The sequence below is a fragment of the Octodon degus genome, unplaced genomic scaffold (assembly GCF_000260255.1).
Source record: "Octodon degus isolate 3935 unplaced genomic scaffold, OctDeg1.0 scaffold00045, whole genome shotgun sequence".
NCBI lineage: Eukaryota > Metazoa > Chordata > Mammalia > Rodentia > Octodontidae > Octodon > Octodon degus.
Window position 1 is genome coordinate 2428462 of NW_004524621.1, and position 1272 is coordinate 2429733.

The 1272-nt window shown below is 53.9% G+C and overlaps 1 protein-coding gene across 1 annotated transcript in view; it reads left to right on the forward strand.

Moving 5' to 3' along the window:
- LOC101592417 (SH3 domain-binding glutamic acid-rich protein) overlaps positions 1-1272 on the forward strand; it is a 58174-nt gene that overhangs the window by 4640 nt on the left and 52262 nt on the right. The gene's annotated exons all lie outside the window — the stretch shown is intronic.

Below are 1272 nucleotides of genomic sequence, written 5' to 3' on the forward strand. Positions count from 1 at the left end.
CCTCCCTCTCTCCCTCCCTCCTTCCCTCTCTCCCTTCCTCACTCTTGGATTTTTTGAGCCGGAGTCTCACTGTGCAGCCCAGGCTGGCCTCACATTTGACAGGAGTTGTGCACCACCTTGCCTGGTGGGCAGCAACTTTCTGAGCTGGGAGGGAAACACAGGTTGCCTGCAATCAGAGCCAGCATGCTTTTCACTGCAGTCGGTGACCTCAGTTGGAAAGGCTCCTAACTGTACCAGACAATAAACAGGACGTGCCAAGCACGTGGCACTCAGGCACCCTTGTCTGATTGCTCTGACTCGAGTGGTGACAAGGTGACTTCAGGACAGGAAAAAACTTACGCGTAAGTGCGACAGGGTAGGAAAACAGAGGTGTCCTGGAGTCCTAGGGCTCCAGTGAAGACACAGACCCTAGGTGTTCCCAGGCCCTTCAGGGCTGCGAGGTAGAACTTCAGGTGAGAAGAGGGAGTGAGTCCTGGGGAGCACCTTAGGGTGTTGTGACACCCCTCCCTCCTCCCTACCAGAGAGAGAGAGAGGCCTTCCCAGGCTGTGTGTGTGTGGTGGGGGCAGAGAAAGGGCCTCTCTGGGGGGACTTTAAAAAACAGAAGCCACAGAGTCCGCTACAATTTGTTTACCAATGTTTTTGAGAGAAAAGCTGGAACCAGGAGCCCTCCAGTCCCAGCACTCTGGCAGGCGAGGCAGGGGGTTTTCAGTTTCATGCTCAGCCTGGGTGATTTGAGAGACCTGGTTGAAAAAATAAATAAGGGCGGGGGTGTAGCTCCATGTGAAGGCCCTGAGTTTGGTTCCCAGTGCTGGGGGCAGGGTGCAGTTGACACCATACTTCTAGAGTGAATTCTTAGGAGCAAGAAAGTGATTGTGGCCCCGGAGGGAAGTTGCTGCAAACTTTGAAGAGGGCCACTGTAATAGGAGCCCATAGTCAGTGGCTACAGTCACTGCTTGCGGTGGGGACACAGGGCTTCCTGTCAACTCCTGTCAGGTCAGGAAACAGAGGTGTTGGTGGGAGCCAGAGGGGCACAGGCAGCTCACTCTTGGCCTCCTCTCCTCTCCTCTGCCAGTGCCCTCCGGCCTCTGGGCCCATGTCTTCAGGCCCCTGTGCTATTTCTCAAGCTCCCTTCAGTTCCACGTTGCCTGCCCGCTGCTTTCATAACTTTGAAGGAAATGCATTCTAGCATGGGTGTGCTTGGTGTTTGGATTTTGTAGTGAATTCTCTTTTAGTCTTTTTCCCCTATCAGGTCTCTTGCTAACTGATTCTTT